Raw genomic sequence first — 20,674 nt, 5'->3', positions numbered from 1 at the left:
CTGGTTCCGGGGCTGGAGGTGTAATGACAGATCGTGCTGCCCGGAGGCTGCCTTCCACACTGATTATGGCGCATGCTGGTTCCGGGGCTGGAGGTGTAATGACAGATCGTGCTGCCCGGAGGCTGCCTTCCATACTGAGTATGGCGCATGCTGGTTCCGGGGCTGGAGGTGTAATTACAGATCGTGCTGCCCGGAGGCTGCCTTCCACACTGAGTATGGCGCATGCTGGTTCCGGGGCTGGAGGTGTAATGACAGATTGTGCCACCCGGAGGCTGCCTTCCACACTGAGTATGGCGCATGCTGGTTCCGGGGCTGGAGGTGTAATGACAGATTGTGCCGCCCGGAGGTTGCCTTCCACACTGAGTATGGCGCATGCTGGTTTCGGGGCTGGAGGTGTTATGACAGATTGTGCTGCCCGGAGGCTGCCTTCCACACTGAGTATGGCGCATGCTGGTTCCGGGGCTGGAGATGTAATGACAGATTGTGCTGCCCGGAGGCTGCCTTCCACACTGAGTATGGTGCATGCTGGTTCCGGGGCTGGAGGTGTAATGACAGATTGTGCCGCCTGGAGGCTGCCTTCCACACTGAGTATGACGCATGCTGGTTCCGGGGCTGGAGGTGTAATGACAGATTGTGCCGCCTGGAGGCTGCCTTCCACACTGAGTATGACGCATGCTGGTTCCGGGGCTGGAGGTGTAATGACAGATCGTGCTGCCCGGAGGCTGCCTTCCACACTGAGTATGACGCATGCTGGTTTCCGGGGCTGGAGGTGTAATGACAGATCGTGCTGCCCGGAGGCTGCCTTCCACACTGAGTATGATGCATGCTGGTTTCCGGGGCTGGAGGTGTAATGACAGATCGTGCTGCCCGGAGGCTGCCTTCCACACTGAGTATGACGCATGCTGGTTCCGGGGCTGGAGGTGTAATGACAGATCGTGCTGCCCGGAGGCTGCCATCCACACTGAGTATGACACATGCTGGTTCCGGGGCTGGAGGTGTAATGACAGATTGTGCCACCCGGAGGCTGCCTTCCACACTGAGTATGGCGCATGCTGGTTCCGGGGCTGGAGGTGTAATGACAGATTGTGCCGCCTGGAGGCTGCCTTCCACACTGAGTATGACGCATGCTGGTTCCGGGGCTGGAGGTGTAATGACAGATTGTGCTGCCCGGAGGCTGCCTTCCACACTGAGTATGGCGCATGCTGGTTTCGGGACTGGAGGTGTAATTACAGATCGTGCTGCCCGGAGGCTGCCTTCAACACTGAGTATGGCACATGCTGGTTCCGGGGTTGGAGGTGTAATGACAGATCGTGCTGCCCGGAGGCTGCCTTCCACACTGAGTATGGCGCATGCTGTTTCCGGGGCTGGAGGTGTAATGACAGATTGTGCCGCCTGGAGGCTGCCTTCCACACTGAGTATGACGCATGCTGGTTCCGGGGCTGGAGGTGTAATGACAGATTGTGCCGCCTGGAGGCTGCCTTCCACACTGAGTATGGCACATGCTGGTTCCGGGGCTGGAGGTGTAATGACAGATCGTGCTGCCCGGAGGCTGCCTTCCACACTGAGTATGACGCATGCTGGTTCCGGGGCTGGAGGTGTAATGACAGATTGTGCTGCCCGGAGGCTGCCTTCCACACTGAGTATGGCGCATGCTGGTTCCGGGGCTGGAGGTGTAATGACAGATTGTGCCGCTTGGAGGCTGCCTTCCACACTGAGTATGGCGCATGCTGGTTCCGGGGCTGGAGGTGTAATGACAGATTGTGCCGCCTGGAGGCTTCCTTCCACACTGAGTATGACGCATGCTGGTTCCGGGGCTGGAGGTGTAATGACAGATCGTGCTGCCCGGAGGCTGCCTTCCACACTGAGTATGACGCATGCTGGTTCCGGGGCTGGAGGTGTAATGACAGATCGTGCCGCCTGGAGGCTGCCTTCAACACTGAGTATGGCACATGCTGGTTCCGAGGCTGGAGGTGTAATGACAGATTGTGCTGCCCGGAGGCTGCCTTCCACACTGAGTATGACGCATGCTGGTTCCGGGGCTGGAGGTGTAATGACAGATTGTGCCGCCTGGAGGCTGCCTTCCACACTGAGTATCACGCATGCTGGTTCCGGGGCTGGAGGTGTAATGACAGATTGTGCTGCCCGGAGGCTGCCATCCACACTGAGTATGGCGCATGCTGGTTTCGGGGCTGGAGGTGTAATTACAGATCGTGCTGCCCGGAGGCTGCCTTCCACACTGAGTATGGCGCATGCTGGTTCCGGGGCTGGAGGTGTAATGACAGATTGTGCTGCCCGGAGGCTGCCTTCCACACTGAGTATGGCGCATGCTGGTTCCGGGGCTGGAGGTGTAATGACAGATTGTGCCGCCCGGAGGCTGCCTTCCACACTGAGTATCACGCATGCTGGTTCCGGGGCTGGAGGTGTAATGACAGATCGTGCTGCCCGGAGGCTGCCTTCAACACTGAGTATGGCACATGCTGGTTCCGGGGTTGGAGGTGTAATGACAGATCGTGCTGCCCGGAGGCTGCCTTCCACACTGAGTATGGCGCATGCTGGTTCCGGGGCTGGAGGTGTAATGACAGATTGTGCCGCCTGGAGGCTGCCTTCCACACTGAGTATGACGCATGCTGGTTCCGGGGCTGGAGGTGTAATGACAGATTGTGCCGCCTGGAGGCTGCCTTCCACACTGAGTATGACGCATGCTGGTTCCGGGGCTGGAGGTGTAATGACAGATTGTGCCGCCCGGAGGCTGCCTTCCACACTGAGTATGACGCATGCTGGTTCCGGGGCTGGAGGTGTAATGACAGATCGTGCCGCCTGGAGGCTGCCTTCCACACTGAATATGGCGCATGCTGGTTCCGGGGCTGGAGGTGTAATGACAGATCGTGCCGCCTGGAGGCTGCCTTCCACACTGAGTATGGCACATGCTGGTTCCGGGGCTGGAGGTGTAATTACAGATCGTGCTGCCCGGAGGCTGCCTTCCACACTGAGTATGACGCATGCTGGTTCCGGGGCTGGAGGTGTAATGACAGATCGTGCTGCCCGGAGGCTGCCATCCACACTGAGTATGACACATGCTGGTTCCGGGGCTGGAGGTGTAATGACAGATTGTGCCACCCGGAGGCTGCCTTCCACACTGAGTATGGCGCATGCTGGTTCCGGGGCTGGAGGTGTAATGACAGATTGTGCTGCCTGGAGGCTGCCTTCCACACTGAGTATGACGCATGCTGGTTCCGGGGCTGGAGGTGTAATGACAGATTGTGCTGCCCGGAGGCTGCCTTCCACACTGAGTATGACGCATGCTGGTTCCGGGGCTGGAGGTGTAATGACAGATCGTGCCGCCTGGAGGCTGCCTTCCACACTGAATATGGCGCATGCTGGTTCCGGGGCTGGAGGTGTAATGACAGATTGTGCTGCCCGGAGGCTGCCTTCCACACTGAGTATGACGCATGCTGGTTCCGGGGCTGGAGGTGTAATGACAGATTGTGCCGCCTGGAGGCTGCCTTCCACACTGAATATGGCGCATGCTGGTTCCGGGGCTGGAGGTGTAATGACAGATCGTGCTGCCCGGAGGCTGCCTTCCACACTGAGTATGGCGCATGCTGGTTCCGGGGCTGGAGGTGTAATGACAGATTGTGCCGCCCGGAGGCTGCCTTCCACACTGAGTATCACGCATGCTGGTTCCGGGGTTGGAGGTGTAATGACAGATCGTGCTGCCCGGAGGCTGCCTTCCACACTGAGTATGGCGCATGCTGGTTCCGGGGTTGGAGGTGTAATGACAGATCGTGCTGCCCGGAGGCTGCCTTCCACACTGAGTATGGCACATGCTGGTTCCGGGGCTGGAGGTGTAATGACAGATCGTGCTGCCCGGAGGCTGCCTTCCACACTGAGTATGACGCATGCTGGTTCCGGGGCTGGAGGTGTAATGACAGATTGTGCCGCTTGGAGGCTGCCTTCCACACTGAGTATGGCGCATGCTGGTTCCGGGGCTGGAGGTGTAATGACAGATTGTGCCGCCTGGAGGCTGCCTTCCACACTGAGTATGGCGCATGCTGGTTTCGGGGCTGGAGGTGTTATGACAGATTGTGCTGCCCGGAGGCTGCCTTCCACACTGAGTATGGCGCATGCTGGTTCCGGGGCTGGAGATGTAATGACAGATTGTGCTGCCCGGAGGCTGCCTTCCACACTGAGTATGGTGCATGCTGGTTCCGGGGCTGGAGGTGTAATGACAGATTGTGCCGCCTGGAGGCTGCCTTCCACACTGAGTATGACGCATGCTGGTTCCGGGGCTGGAGGTGTAATGACAGATTGTGCCGCCTGGAGGCTGCCTTCCACACTGAGTATGACGCATGCTGGTTCCGGGGCTGGAGGTGTAATGACAGATCGTGCTGCCCGGAGGCTGCCATCCACACTGAGTATGACACATGCTGGTTCCGGGGCTGGAGGTGTAATGACAGATTGTGCCACCCGGAGGCTGCCTTCCACACTGAGTATGGCGCATGCTGGTTCCGGGGCTGGAGGTGTAATGACAGATTGTGCCGCCTGGAGGCTGCCTTCCACACTGAGTATGACGCATGCTGGTTCCGGGGCTGGAGGTGTAATGACAGATTGTGCTGCCCGGAGGCTGCCATCCACACTGAGTATGGCGCATGCTGGTTTCGGGACTGGAGGTGTAATTACAGATCGTGCTGCCCGGAGGCTGCCTTCCACACTGAGTATGGCGCATGCTGGTTCCGGGGCTGGAGGTGTAATGACAGATTGTGCTGCCCGGAGGCTGCCTTCCACACTGAGTATGGCGCATGCTGGTTCCGGGGCTGGAGGTGTAATGACAGATTGTGCCGCCCGGAGGCTGCCTTCCACACTGAGTATCACGCATGCTGGTTCCGGGGCTGGAGGTGTAATGACAGATCGTGCTGCCCGGAGGCTGCCTTCAACACTGAGTATGGCACATGCTGGTTCCGGGGCTGGAGGTGTAATGACAGATCGTGCTGCCCGGAGGCTGCCTTCCACACTGAGTATGACGCATGCTGGTTCCGGGGCTGGAGGTGTAATGACAGATTGTGCCGCTTGGAGGCTGCCTTCCACACTGAGTATGGCGCATGCTGGTTCCGGGGCTGGAGGTGTAATGACAGATTGTGCCGCCTGGAGGCTGCCTTCCACACTGAGTATGACGCATGCTGGTTCCGGGGCTGGAGGTGTAATGACAGATCGTGCTGCCCGGAGGCTGCCTTCCACACTGAGTATGACGCATGCTGGTTCCGGGGCTGGAGGTGTAATGACAGATCGTGCCGCCTGGAGGCTGCCTTCAACACTGAGTATGGCACATGCTGGTTCCGAGGCTGGAGGTGTAATGACAGATTGTGCTGCCCGGAGGCTGCCTTCCACACTGAGTATGACGCATGCTGGTTCCGGGGCTGGAGGTGTAATGACAGATTGTGCCGCCCGGAGGCTGCCTTCCACACTGAGTATCACGCATGCTGGTTCCGGGGCTGGAGGTGTAATGACAGATTGTGCTGCCCGGAGGCTGCCATCCACACTGAGTATGGCGCATGCTGGTTTCGGGGCTGGAGGTGTAATTACAGATCGTGCTGCCCGGAGGCTGCCTTCCACACTGAGTATGGCGCATGCTGGTTCCGGGGCTGGAGGTGTAATGACAGATTGTGCTGCCCGGAGGCTGCCTTCCACACTGAGTATGGCGCATGCTGGTTCCGGGGCTGGAGGTGTAATGACAGATTGTGCCGCCCGGAGGCTGCCTTCCACACTGAGTATCACGCATGCTGGTTCCGGGGCTGGAGGTGTAATGACAGATCGTGCTGCCCGGAGGCTGCCTTCAACACTGAGTATGGCACATGCTGGTTCCGGGGTTGGAGGTGTAATGACAGATTGTGCTGCCCGGAGGCTGCCTTCCACACTGAGTATGGCGCATGCTGGTTCCGGGGCTGGAGGTGTAATGACAGATTGTGCTGCCCGGAGGCTGCCTTCCACACTGAGTATGGCACATGCTGGTTCCGGGGCTGGAGGTGTAATGACAGATTGTGCTGCCCGGAGGCTGCCTTCCACACTGACTATGGCGCATGCTGGTTCCGGGGCTGGAGGTGTAATGACAGATTGTGCCGCCCGGAGGTTCCCTTCCACACTGAGTATGGCGCATGCTGGTTCCGGGGCTGGAGGTGTAATTACAGATCGTGCTTCCCGGAGGCTGCCTTCCACACTGAGTATGGTGCATGCTGGTTCCGAGGCTGGAGGTGTAATGACAGATTGTGCTGCCTGAAGGCTGCCTTCCACACTGAGTATGACGCATGCTGGTTCCGGGGCTGGAGGTGTAATGACAGATCGTGCTGCCCGGAGGCTGCCTTCCACACTGAGTATGACGCATGCTGGTTCCGGGGCTGGAGGTGTAATGACAGATCGTGCTGCCCGGAGGCTGCCTTCCACACTGAGTATGGCGCATGCTGGTTCCGGGGCTGGAGGTGTAATGACAGATTGTGCCGCCCGGAGGCTGCCTTCCACACTGAGTATCACGCATGCTGGTTCCGGGGCTGGAGGTGTAATGACAGATCGTGCTGCCCGGAGGCTGCCTTCCACACTCAGTATGACGCATGCTGGTTCCGGGGCTGGAGGTGTAATGACAGATTGTGCCGCCTGGAGGCTGCCTTCCACACTGAGTATGACGCATGCTGGTTCCGGGGCTGGAGGTGTAATGACAGATTGTGCCGCCCGGAGGCTGCCTTCCACACTGAGTATGACGCATGCTGGTTCCGGGGCTGGAGGTGTAATGACAGATTGTGCTGCCTGGAGGCTGCCTTCCACACTGAATATGGCGCATGCTGGTTCCGGGGCTGGCGGTGTAATGACAGATTGTGCTGCCCGGAGGCTGCCTTCCACACTGAGTATGACGCATGCTGGTTCCGGGGCTGGAGGTGTAATGACAGATCGTGCCGCCTGGAGGCTGCCTTCCACACTGAATATGGCGCATGCTGGTTCCGGGGCTGGAGGTGTAATGACAGATCGTGCTGCCCGGAGGCTGCCTTCCACACTGAGTATGGCGCATGCTGGTTCCGGGGCTGGAGGTGTAATGACAGATCGTGCTGCCCGGAGGCTGCCTTCCACACTGAGTATGGCGCATGCTGGTTCCGGGGCTGGAGGTGTAATGACAGATTGTGCCGCCCGGAGGCTGCCTTCCACACTGAGTATCACGCATGCTGGTTCCGGGGTTGGAGGTGTAATGACAGATCGTGCTGCCCGGAGGCTGCCTTCCACACTGAGTATGGCGCATGCTGGTTCCGGGGCTGGAGGTGTAATGACAGATCGTGCCGCCTGGAGGCTGCCTTCAACACTGAGTATGGCACATGCTGGTTCCGGGGCTGGAGGTGTAATGACAGATTGTGCTGCCCGGAGGCTGCCTTCCACACTGAGTATGACGCATGCTGGTTCCGGGGCTGGAGGTGTAATGACAGATTGTGCCGCCCGGAGGCTGCCTTCCACACTGAGTATGGCGCATGCTGGTTCCGGGGCTGGAGGTGTAATGACAGATCGTGCTGCCCGGAGGCTGCCTTCCACACTGAGTATGACGCATGCTGGTTCCGGGGCTGGAGGTGTAATGACAGATTGTGCCGCCCGGAGGCTGCCTTCCACACTGAGTATCACGCATGCTGGTTCCGGGGCTGGAGGTGTAATGACAGATTGTGCTGCCCGGAGGCTGCCATCCACACTGAGTATGGCGCATGCTGGTTTCGGGGCTGGAGGTGTAATTACAGATCGTGCTGCCCGGAGGCTGCCTTCCACACTGAGTATGGCGCATGCTGGTTCCGGGGCTGGAGGTGTAATGACAGATTGTGCCGCCCGGAGGCTGCCTTCCACACTGAGTATGGCGCATGCTGGTTCCGGGGCTGGAGGTGTAATGACAGATTGTGCCGCCCGGAGGCTGCCTTCCACACCGAGTATCACGCATGCTGGTTCCGGGGCTGGAGGTGTAATGACAGATCGTGCTGCCCGGAGGCTGCCTTCAACACTGAGTATGGCACATGCTGGTTCCGGGGTTGGAGGTGTAATGACAGATCGTGCTGCCCGGAGGCTGCCTTCCACACTGAGTATGACGCATGCTGGTTCCGGGGCTGGAGGTGTAATGACAGATCGTGCTGCCCGGAGGCTGCCTTCAACACTGAGTATGACGCATGCTGGTTCCGGGGCTGGAGGTGTAATGACAGATCGTGCCGCCTGGAGGCTGCCTTCCACACTGAATATGGCGCATGCTGGTTCCGGGGCTGGAGGTGTAATGACAGATCGTGCCGCCTGGAGGCTGCCTTCCACACTGAGTATGGCACATGCTGGTTCCGGGGCTGGAGGTGTAATTACAGATCGTGCTGCCCGGAGGCTGCCTTCCACACTGAGTATGGCGCATGCTGGTTCCGGGGCTGGAGGTGTAATTACAGATCGTGCTGCCCGGAGGCTGCCTTCCACACTGAGTATGGCGCATGCTGGTTCCGGGGTTGGAGGTGTAATGACAGATCGTGCCGCCTGGAGGCTGCCTTCAACACTGAGTATGGCACATGCTGGTTCCGGGGCTGGAGGTGTAATGACAGATCGTGCCGCCTGGAGGCTGCCTTCAACACTGAGTATGGTGCATGCTGGTTCCGGGGCTGGAGGTGTAATGACAGATCGTGCTGCCCGGAGGCTGCCTTCCACACTGAGTATGGCGCATGCTGGTTCCGGGGCTGGAGGTGTAATGACAGATTGTGCTGCCCGGAGGCTGCCTTCCACACTGAGTATGGCGCATGCTGGTTCCGGGGCTGGAGGTGTAATGACAGATTGTGCTGCCCGGAGGCTGCCTTCCACACTGAGTATGACGCATGCTGGTTCCGGGGCTGGAGGTGTAATGACAGATTGTGCTGCCCGGAGGCTGCCTTCCACACTGAGTATGGCGCATGCTGGTTTCGGGGCTGGAGGTGTAATGACAGATTGTGCTGCCCGGAGGCTGCCTTCCACACTGAGTATGGCGCATGCTGGTTCCGGGGCTGGAGGTGTAATGACAGATTGTGCTGCCCGGAGGCTGCCTTCCACACTGAGTATGGAGCATGCTGGTTCCGGGGCTGGAGGTGTAATGACAGATTGTGCCGCCCGGAGGCTGCCTTCCACACTGAGTATCACGCATGCTGGTTCCGGGGCTGGAGGTGTAATGACAGATTGTGCTGCCCGGAGGCTGCCTTCCACACTGAGTATGACGCATGCTGGTTCCGGGGCTGGAGGTGTAATGACAGATTGTGCCGCCCGGAGGCTGCCTTCCACACTGAGTATGACGCATGCTGGTTCCGGGGCTGGAGGTGTAATGACAGATTGTGCTGCCCGGAGGCTGCCTTCCACACTGAGTATCACGCATGCTGGTTCCGGGGCTGGAGGTGTAATGACAGATCGTGCTGCCCGGAGGCTGCCTTCAACACTGAGTATGGCACATGCTGGTTCCGGGGTTGGAGGTGTAATGACAGATCGTGCTGCCCGGAGGCTGCCTTCCACACTGAGTATGGCGCATGCTGGTTCCGGGGCTGGAGGTGTAATGACAGATTGTGCCGCCTGGAGGCTGCCTTCCACACTGAGTATGACGCATGCTGGTTCCGGGGCTGGAGGTGTAATGACAGATTGTGCCGCCTGGAGGCTGCCTTCCACACTGAGTATGACGCATGCTGGTTCCGGGGCTGGAGGTGTAATGACAGATTGTGCCGCCCGGAGGCTGCCTTCCACACTGAGTATGACGCATGCTGGTTCCGGGGCTGGAGGTGTAATGACAGATCGTGCCGCCTGGAGGCTGCCTTCCACACTGAATATGGCGCATGCTGGTTCCGGGGCTGGAGGTGTAATGACAGATCGTGCCGCCTGGAGGCTGCCTTCCACACTGAGTATGGCACATGCTGGTTCCGGGGCTGGAGGTGTAATTACAGATCGTGCTGCCCGGAGGCTGCCTTCCACACTGAGTATGGCGCATGCTGGTTCCGGGGCTGGAGGTGTAATTACAGATCGTGCTGCCCGGAGGCTGCCTTCCACACTGAGTATGGCGCATGCTGGTTCCGGGGTTGGAGGTGTAATGACAGATCGTGCCGCCTGGAGGCTGCCTTCAACACTGAGTATGGCACATGCTGGTTCCGGGGCTGGAGGTGTAATGACAGATCGTGCCGCCTGGAGGCTGCCTTCAACACTGAGTATGGTGCATGCTGGTTCCGGGGCTGGAGGTGTAATGACAGATCGTGCTGCCCGGAGGCTGCCTTCCACACTGAGTATGGCGCATGCTGGTTCCGGGGCTGGAGGTGTAATGACAGATTGTGCTGCCCGGAGGCTGCCTTCCACACTGAGTATGGCGCATGCTGGTTCCGGGGCTGGAGGTGTAATGACAGATTGTGCTGCCCGGAGGCTGCCTTCCACACTGAGTATGGCGCATGCTGGTTTCGGGGCTGGAGGTGTAATGACAGATTGTGCTGCCCGGAGGCTGCCTTCCACACTGAGTATGGCGCATGCTGGTTCCGGGGCTGGAGGTGTAATGACAGATTGTGCTGCCCGGAGGCTGCCTTCCACACTGAGTATGGAGCATGCTGGTTCCGGGGCTGGAGGTGTAATGACAGATTGTGCTGCCCGGAGGCTGCCTTCCACACTGAGTATGGAGCATGCTGGTTCCGGGGCTGGAGGTGTAATGACAGATTGTGCCGCCCGGAGGCTGCCTTCCACACTGAGTATCACGCATGCTGGTTCCGGGGCTGGAGGTGTAATGACAGATTGTGCTGCCCGGAGGCTGCCTTCCACACTGAGTATGACGCATGCTGGTTCCGGGGCTGGAGGTGTAATGACAGATTGTGCCGCCCGGAGGCTGCCTTCCACACTGAGTATGGCGCATGCTGGTTTCGGGGCTGGAGGTGTAATTACAGATCGTGCTGCCCGGAGGCTGCCTTCCACACTGAGTATGGCGCATGCTGGTTCCGGGGCTGGAGGTGTAATGACAGATTGTGCTGCCCGGAGGCTGCCTTCCACACTGAGTATGACGCATGCTGGTTCCGGGGCTGGAGGTGTAATGACAGATCGTGCTGCCCGGAGGCTGCCTTCCACACTGAGTATGGCGCATGCTGGTTCCGGGGCTGGAGGTGTAATGACAGATTGTGCCGCCTGGAGGCTGCCTTCCACACTGAGTATGACGCATGCTGGTTCCGGGGCTGGAGGTGTAATGACAGATTGTGCCGCCTGGAGGCTGCCTTCCACACTGAGTATGGCACATGCTGGTTCCGGGGCTGGAGGTGTAATGACAGATCGTGCTGCCCGGAGGCTGCCTTCCACACTGAGTATGACGCATGCTGGTTCCGGGGCTGGAGGTGTAATGACAGATTGTGCCGCTTGGAGGCTGCCTTCCACACTGAGTATGGCGCATGCTGGTTCCGGGGCTGGAGGTGTAATGACAGATTGTGCCGCCTGGAGGCTGCCTTCCACACTGAGTATGACGCATGCTGGTTCCGGGGCTGGAGGTGTAATGACAGATCGTGCTGCCCGGAGGCTGCCTTCCACACTGAGTATGACGCATGCTGGTTCCGGGGCTGGAGGTGTAATGACAGATCGTGCTGCCCGGAGGCTGCCTTCCACACTGAGTATGACGCATGCTGGTTCCGGGGCTGGAGGTGTAATGACAGATCGTGCTGCCCGGAGGCTGCCTTCCACACTGAGTATGACGCATGCTGGTTCCGGGGCTGGAGGTGTAATGACAGATCGTGCCGCCTGGAGGCTGCCTTCAACACTGAGTATGGCACATGCTGGTTCCGGGGCTGGAGGTGTAATGACAGATTGTGCTGCCCGGAGGCTGCCTTCCACACTGAGTATCACGCATGCTGGTTCCGGGGCTGGAGGTGTAATGACAGATTGTGCTGCCCGGAGGCTGCCATCCACACTGAGTATGGCGCATGCTGGTTTCGGGGCTGGAGGTGTAATTACAGATCGTGCTGCCCGGAGGCTGCCTTCCACACTGAGTATGGCGCATGCTGGTTCCGGGGCTGGAGGTGTAATGACAGATTGTGCCGCCCGGAGGCTGCCTTCCACACTGAGTATGGCGCATGCTGGTTCCGGGGCTGGAGGTGTAATGACAGATTGTGCCGCCCGGAGGCTGCCTTCCACACTGAGTATCACGCATGCTGGTTCCGGGTCTGGAGGTGTAATGACAGATTGTGCCGCCCGGAGGCTGCCTTCCACACTGAGTATGGCACATGCTGGTTCCGGGGTTGGAGGTGTAATGACAGATCGTGCTGCCCGGAGGCTGCCTTCCACACTGAGTATGGCGCATGCTGGTTCCGGGGCTGGAGGTGTAATGACAGATTGTGCCGCCTGGAGGCTGCCTTCCACACTGAGTATGACGCATGCTGGTTCCGGGGCTGGAGGTGTAATGACAGATTGTGCCGCCTGGAGGCTGCCTTCCACACTGAGTATGACGCATGCTGGTTCCGGGGCTGGAGGTGTAATGACAGATTGTGCCGCCCGGAGGCTGCCTTCCACACTGAGTATGACGCATGCTGGTTCCGGGGCTGGAGGTGTAATGACAGATCGTGCCGCCTGGAGGCTGCCTTCCACACTGAATATGGCGCATGCTGGTTCCGGGGCTGGAGGTGTAATGACAGATCGTGCCGCCTGGAGGCTGCCTTCCACACTGAGTATGGCACATGCTGGTTCCGGGGCTGGAGGTGTAATTACAGATCGTGCTGCCCGGAGGCTGCCTTCCACACTGAGTATGGCGCATGCTGGTTCCGGGGCTGGAGGTGTAATTACAGATCGTGCTGCCCGGAGGCTGCCTTCCACACTGAGTATGGCGCATGCTGGTTCCGGGGTTGGAGGTGTAATGACAGATCGTGCCGCCTGGAGGCTGCCTTCCACACTGAGTATGACGCATGCTGGTTCCGGGGCTGGAGGTGTAATGACAGATCGTGCTGCCCGGAGGCTGCCTTCAACACTGAGTATGGCACATGCTGGTTCCGGGGCTGGAGGTGTAATGACAGATCGTGCCGCCTGGAGGCTGCCTTCAACACTGAGTATGGTGCATGCTGGTTCCGGGGCTGGAGGTGTAATGACAGATCGTGCTGCCCGGAGGCTGCCTTCCACACTGAGTATGGCGCATGCTGGTTCCGGGGCTGGAGGTGTAATGACAGATTGTGCTGCCCGGAGGCTGCCTTCCACACTGAGTATGGCGCATGCTGGTTCCGGGGCTGGAGGTGTAATGACAGATTGTGCTGCCCGGAGGCTGCCTTCCACACTGAGTATGGCGCATGCTGGTTTCGGGGCTGGAGGTGTAATGACAGATTGTGCTGCCCGGAGGCTGCCTTCCACACTGAGTATGGCGCATGCTGGTTCCGGGGCTGGAGGTGTAATGACAGATTGTGCTGCCCGGAGGCTGCCTTCCACACTGAGTATGGAGCATGCTGGTTCCGGGGCTGGAGGTGTAATGACAGATTGTGCTGCCCGGAGGCTGCCTTCCACACTGAGTATGGCGCATGCTGGTTCCGGGGCTGGAGGTGTAATGACAGATCGTGCCGCCTGGAGGCTGCCTTCCACACTGAGTATGGCGCATGCTGGTTCCGGGGCTGGAGGTGTAATGACAGATCGTGCCGCCTGGAGGCTGCCTTCCACACTGAGTATGGCGCATGCTGGTTCCGGGGCTGGAGGTGTAATGACAGATTGTGCCGCCTGGAGGCTGCCTTCCACACTGAGTATGGCACATGCTGGTTCCGGGGCTGGAGGTGTAATGACAGATTGTGCTGCCCGGAGGCTGCCTTCCACACTGAGTATGGTGCATGCTGGTTCCGGGGCTGGAGGTGTAATTACAGATCGTGCTGCCCGGAGGCTGCCTTCCACACTGAGTATGGCGCATGCTGGTTCCGGGGCTGGAGGTGTAATGACAGATTGTGCCGCCTGGAGGCTGCCTTCCACACTGAGTATGGTGCATGCTGGTTCCGGGGCTGGAGGTGTAATGACAGATTGTGCTGCCCGGAGGCTGCCTTCCACACTGAGTATGGCGCATGCTGGTTCCGGGGCTGGAGGTGTAATGACAGATTGTGCTGCCCGGAGGCTGCCTTCCACACTGAGTATGACGCATGCTGGTTCCGGGGCTGGAGGTGTAATGACAGATTGTGCTGCCCGGAGGCTGCCTTCCACACTGAGTATGGTGCATGCTGGTTCCGGGGCTGGAGGTGTAATGACAGATTGTGCTGCCCGGAGGCTGCCTTCCACACTGAGTATGGCGCATGCTGGTTCCGGGGCTGGAGGTGTAATGACAGATTGTGCCGCCCGGAGGTTGCCTTCCACACTGAGTATGGCGCATGCTGGTTCCGGGGCTGGAGGTGTAATGACAGATTGTGCTGCCCGGAGGCTGCCTTCCACACTGAGTATGACGCATGCTGGTTCCGGGGCTGGAGGTGTAATGACAGATTGTGCTGCCCGGAGGCTGCCTTCCACACTGAGTATGGTGCATGCTGGTTCCGAGGCTGGAGGTGTAATGACAGATTGTGCCGCCTGGAGGCTGCCTTCCACACTGACTATGGCGCATGCTGGTTCCGAGGCTGGAGGTGTAATGACAGATTGTGCTGCCCGGAGGCTGCCTTCCACACTGAGTATGGTGCATGCTGGTTCCGGGGCTGGAGGTGTAATTACAGATCGTGCTTCCCGGAGGCTGCCTTCCACACTGACTATGGCGCATGCTGGTTCCGAGGCTGGAGGTGTAATGACAGATTGTGCTGCCCGGAGGCTGCCTTCCACACTGAGTATGGTGCATGCTGGTTCCGGGGCTGGAGGTGTAATTACAGATCGTGCTTCCCGGAGGCTGCCTTCCACACTGAGTATGGCGCATGCTGGTTCCGGGGCTGGAGGTGTAATGACAGATCGTGCTGCCCTGAGGCTGCCATCCACACTGAGTATGGCGCATGCTGGTTCCGGGGCTGGAGGTGTAATGACAGATTGTGCCGCCTGGAGGCTGCCTTCCACACTGAGTATGGCACATGCTGGTTCCGGGGCTGGAGGTGTAATGACAGATTGTGCCACCCGGAGGCTGCCTTCCACACTGAGTATGGCACATGCTGGTTCCGGGGCTGGAGGTGTAATGACAGATTGTGCTGCCCGGAGGCTGCCTTCCACACTGAGTATGGCGCATGCTGGTTCCGGGGCTGGAGGTGTAATGACAGATTGTGCTGCCCGGAGGCTGCCTTCCACACTGACTATGGCGCATGCTGGTTCCGAGGCTGGAGGTGTAATGACAGATTGTGCTGCCCGGAGGCTGCCTTCCACACTGAGTATGGTGCATGCTGGTTCCGGGGCTGGAGGTGTAATTACAGATCGTGCTTCCCGGAGGCTGCCTTCCACACTGACTATGGCGCATGCTGGTTCCGAGGCTGGAGGTGTAATGACAGATTGTGCTGCCCGGAGGCTGCCTTCCACACTGAGTATGGTGCATGCTGGTTCCGGGGCTGGAGGTGTAATTACAGATCGTGCTTCCCGGAGGCTGCCTTCCACACTGAGTATGGCGCATGCTGGTTCCGGGGCTGGAGGTGTAATGACAGATCGTGCTGCCCTGAGGCTGCCATCCACACTGAGTATGGCGCATGCTGGTTCCGGGGCTGGAGGTGTAATGACAGATTGTGCCGCCTGGAGGCTGCCTTCCACACTGAGTATGGCACATGCTGGTTCCGGGGCTGGAGGTGTAATGACAGATTGTGCCACCCGGAGGCTGCCTTCCACACTGAGTATGGCACATGCTGGTTCCGGGGCTGGAGGTGTAATGACAGATTGTGCTGCCCGGAGGCTGCCTTCCACACTGAGTATGGCGCATGCTGGTTCCGGGGCTGGAGGTGTAATGACAGATTGTGCTGCCCGGAGGCTGCCTTCCACACTGAGTATGGCGCATGCTGGTTCCGGGGCTGGAGGTGTAATGACAGATTGTGCTGCCCGGAGGCTGCCTTCCACACTGAGTATGGCGCATGCTGGTTCCGGGGCTGGAGGTGTAATGACAGATTTTGCTGCCCGGAGGCTGCCTTCCACACTGAGTATGGCACATGCTGGTTCCGGGGCTGGAGGTGTAATGACAGATTGTGCTGCCCGGAGGCTGCCTTCCACACTGAGTATGGCGCATGCTGGTTCCGGGGCTGGAGGTGTAATGACAGATTGTGCCGCCTGGAGGCTGCCTTCCACACTGAGTATGGCACATGCTGGTTCCGGGGCTGGAGGTGTAATGACAGATTGTGCTGCCCGGAGGCTGCCTTCCACACTGAGTATGGCACATGCTGGTTCCGGGGCTGGAGGTGTAATGACAAATCGTGCTGCCCGGAGGCTGCCTTCCACACTGAGTATGGCGCATACTGGTTCCGGGGCTGGAGGTGTAATGACAGATCGTGCCGCCTGGAGGCTGCCTTCAACACTGAGTATGGCACATGCTGGTTCCGGGGCTGGAGGTGTAATGACAGATGGTGCCGCCTGGAGGCAGCCTTCAACACTGAGTATGACGCATGCTGGTTCCGGGGCTGGAGGTGTAATGACAGATCGTGCCGCCTGGAGGCTGCCTTCCACACTGAATATGGCGCATGCTGGTTCCGGGGCTGGAGGTGTAATGACAGATCGTGCCGCCTGGAGGCTGCCTTCCACACTGAGTATGGCACATGCTGGTTCCGGGGCTGGAGGTGTAATTACAGATCGTGCTGCCCGGAGGCTGCCTTCCACACTGAGTATGGCACATGCTGGTTCCGGGGCTGGAGGTGTAATTACAGATCGTGCTGCCCGGAGGCTGCCTTCCACACTGAGTATGGCGCATGCTGGTTCCGGGGTTGGAGGTGTAATGACAGATCGTGCCGCCTGGAGGCTGCCTTTAACACTGAGTATGGCACATGCTGGTTCCGGGGCTGGAGGTGTAATGACAGATCGTGCCGCCTGGAGGCTGCCTTCAACACTGAGTATGGTGCATGCTGGTTCCGGGGCTGGAGGTGTAATGACAGATTGTGCTGCCCGGAGGCTGCCTTCCACACTGAGTATGGCGCATGCTGGTTCCGGGGCTGGAGGTGTAATGACAGATTTTGCTGCCCGGAGGCTGCCTTCCACACTGAGTATGGCACATGCTGGTTCCGGGGCTGGAGGTGTAATGACAGATTGTGCTGCCCGGAGGCTGCCTTCCACACTGAGTATGGTGCATGCTGGTTCCGGGGCTGGAGGTGTAATTACAGATCGTGCTGCCCGGAGGCTGCCTTCCACACTGAGTATGGCGCATGCTGGTTCCGGGGCTGGAGGTGTAATGACAGATTGTGCCGCCTGGAGGCTGCCTTCCACACTGAGTATGGCGCATGCTGGTTCCGGGGCTGGAGGTGTAATGACAGATTGTGCTGCCCGGAGGCTGCCTTCCACACTGACTATGGCGCATGCTGGTTCCGAGGCTGGAGGTGTAATGACAGATTGTGCTGCCCGGAGGCTGCCTTCCACACTGAGTATGGTGCATGCTGGTTCCGGGGCTGGAGGTGTAATTACAGATCGTGCTTCCCGGAGGCTGCCTTCCACACTGAGTATGGCGCATGCTGGTTCCGGGGCTGGAGGTGTAATGACAGATCGTGCTGCTCTGAGGCTGCCATCCACACTGAGTATGGCGCATGCTGGTTCCGGGGCTGGAGGTGTAATGACAGATTGTGCCGCCTGGAGGCTGCCTTCCACACTGAGTATGGCACATGCTGGTTCCGGGGCTGGAGGTGTAATGACAGATTGTGCCACCCGGAGGCTGCCTTCCACACTGAGTATGGCACATGCTGGTTCCGGGGCTGGAGGTGTAATGACAGATTGTGCTGCCCGGAGGCTGCCTTCCACACTGAGTATGGCGCATGCTGGTTCCGGGGCTGGAGGTGTAATGACAGATCGTGCCGCCTGGAGGCTGCCTTCCACACTGAGTATGGCGCATGCTGGTTCCGGGGCTGGAGGTGTAATGACAGATTGTGCTGCCCGGAGGCTGCCTTCCACACTGAGTATGGCACATGCTGGTTCCGGGGCTGGAGGTGTAATGACAGATTGTGCTGCCCGGAGGCTGCCTTCCACACTGAGTATGGCGCATGCTGGTTCCGGGGCTGGAGGTGTAATGACAGATTGTGCCGCCTGGAGGCTGCCTTCCACACTGAGTATGGCACATGCTGGTTCCGGGGCTGGAGGTGTAATGACAGATTGTGCTGCCCGGAGGCTGCCTTCCACACTGAGTATGGCACATGCTGGTTCCGGGGCTGGAGGTGTAATGACAAATCGTGCTGCCCGGAGGCTGCCTTCCACACTGAGTATGGCGCATACTGGTTCCGGGGCTGGAGGTGTAATGACAGATCGTGCCGCCTGGAGGCTGCCTTCAACACTGAGTATGGCACATGCTGGTTCCGGGGCTGGAGGTGTAATGACAGATGGTGCCGCCTGGAGGCTGCCTTCAACACTGAGTATGACGCATGCTGGTTCCGGGGCTGGAGGTGTAATGACAGATCGTGCCGCCTGGAGGCTGCCTTCCACACTGAATATGGCGCATGCTGGTTCCGGGGCTGGAGGTGTAATGACAGATCGTGCCGCCTGGAGGCTGCCTTCCACACTGAGTATGGCACATGCTGGTTCCGGGGCTGGAGGTGTAATTACAGATCGTGCTGCCCGGAGGCTGCCTTCCACACTGAGTATGGCACATGCTGGTTCCGGGGCTGGAGGTGTAATTACAGATCGTGCTGCCCGGAGGCTGCCTTCCACACTGAGTATGGCGCATGCTGGTTCCGGGGTTGGAGGTGTAATGACAGATCGTGCCGCCTGGAGGCTGCCTTTAACACTGAGTATGGCACATGCTGGTTCCGGGGCTGGAGGTGTAATGACAGATCGTGCCGCCTGGAGGCTGCCTTCAACACTGAGTATGGTGCATGCTGGTTCCGGGGCTGGAGGTGTAATGACAGATCGTGCTGCCCGGAGGCTGCCTTCCACACTGAGTATGGCGCATGCTGGTTCCGGGGCTGGAGGTGTAATGACAGATTGTGCTGCCCGGAGGCTGCCTTCCACACTGAGTATGGCGCATGCTGGTTCCGGGGCTGGAGGTGTAATGACAGATTGTGCTGCCCGGAGGCTGCCTTCCACACTGAGTATGGAGCATGCTGGTTTCGGGGCTGGAGGTGTAATGACAGATTGTGCTGCCCGGAGGCTGCCTTCCACACTGAGTATGGCGCATGCTGGTTCCGGGGCTGGAGGTGTAATGACAGATTGTGCTGCCCGGAGGCTGCCTTCCACACTGAGTATGGAGCATGCTGGTTCCGGGGCTGGAGGTGTAATGACAGATTGTGCTGCCCGGAGGCTGCCTTCCACACTGAGTATGGTGCATGCTGGTTCCGGGGCTGGAGGTGTAATTACAGATCGTGCTGCCCGGAGGCTGCCTTCCACACTGAGTATGGCACATGCTGGTTCCGGGGCTGGAGGTGTAATGACAGATCGTGCCGCCTGGAGGCTGCCTTCCACACTGAGTATGGCGCATGCTGGTTCCGGGGCTGGAGGTGTAATGACAGATCGTGCCGCCTGGAGGCTGCCTTCCACACTGAGTATGGCGCATGCTGGTTCCGGGGCTGGAGGTGTAATGACAGATTGTGCTGCCCGGAGGCTGCCTTCCACACTGAGTATGGTGCATGCTGGTTCCGGGGCTGGAGGTGTAATTACAGATCGTGCTGCCCGGAGGCTGCCTTCCACACTGAGTATGGCGCATGCTGGTTCCGGGGCTGGAGGTGTAATGACAGATTGTGCTGCCCGGAGGCTGCCTTCCACACTGACTATGGCGCATGCTGGTTCCGAGGCTGGAGGTGTAATGACAGATTGTGCTGCCCGGAGGCTGCCTTCCACACTGAGTATGGTGCATGCTGGTTCCGGGGCTGGAGGTGTAATTACAGATCGTGCTTCCCGGAGGCTGCCTTCCACACTGAGTATGGCGCATGCTGGTTCCGGGGCTGGAGGTGTAATGACAGATCGTGCTGCCCTGAGGCTGCCATCCACACTGAGTATGGCGCATGCTGGTTCCGGGGCTGGAGGTGTAATGACAGATTGTGCCGCCTGGAGGCTGCCTTCCACACTGAGTATGGCACATGCTGGTTCCGGGGCTGGAGGTGTAATGACAGATTGTGCCACCCGGAGGCTGCCTTCCACACTGAGTATGGCACATGCTGGTTCCGGGGCTGGAGGTGTAATGACAGATTGTGCTGCCCGGAGGCTGCCTTCCACACTGAGTATGGCGCATGCTGGTTCCGGGGCTGGAGGTGTAATGACAGATCGTGCCGCCTGGAGGCTGCCTTCCACACTGAGTATGGCGCATGCTGGTTCCGGGGCTGGAGGTGTAATGACAGATTGTGCTGCCCGGAGGCTGCCTTCCACACTGAGTATGGCGCATGCTGGTTCCGGGGCTGGAGGTGTAATGACAGATTTTGCTGCCCGGAGGCTGCCTTCCACACTGAGTATGGCACATGCTGGTTCCGGGGCTGGAGGTGTAATGACAGATTGTGCTGCCCGGAGGCTGCCTTCCACACTGAGTATGGCGCATGCTGGTTCCGGGGCTGGAGGTGTAATGACAGATTGTGCCGCCTGGAGGCTGCCTTCCACACTGAGTATGGCACATGCTGGTTCCGGGGCTGGAGGTGTAATGACAGATTGTGCTGCCCGGAGG

The sequence above is a fragment of the Hyperolius riggenbachi genome, chromosome 4 (genome assembly GCF_040937935.1).
Source record: "Hyperolius riggenbachi isolate aHypRig1 chromosome 4, aHypRig1.pri, whole genome shotgun sequence".
Classification (NCBI taxonomy): Eukaryota; Metazoa; Chordata; class Amphibia; order Anura; family Hyperoliidae; genus Hyperolius; species Hyperolius riggenbachi.
Note: the sequence above shows the minus strand (reverse complement) of the source record.